Here is a 341-nt window from a genome sequence, read left to right as displayed (position 1 = left end):
GCAGCCCGGTATCCCCCCCCGCACACCCACATCCCACCTCGCAGCCCCGAGTCCCACCCTGCACCCTCCCAGCCCCCCCCACACGCTCGTATCCCGCCTTGCACGCTCGTATCCCGCCTTGCACACTCCCCCGGTGCTCCACACTCTCATATCCCGCCCTGCACCATCCCCTCCGTGCCCTCAGATCCCACCCCACACATTCTCCCGGTGCCCCACACACTCATGTCCTACCCCACACACTCGTTTCCCACCCCATACGTTAATATCACTCCATACACATTTATATCCCACCCACCCCACACACTCGTTTCCCACCCCACACACTCCTCTCCCACCCCATA

This window comes from Geospiza fortis, unplaced genomic scaffold (genome assembly GCF_000277835.1).
Source record: "Geospiza fortis unplaced genomic scaffold, GeoFor_1.0 scaffold1683, whole genome shotgun sequence".
Lineage (NCBI taxonomy): Eukaryota > Metazoa > Chordata > Aves > Passeriformes > Thraupidae > Geospiza > Geospiza fortis.
Note: the sequence above shows the minus strand (reverse complement) of the source record.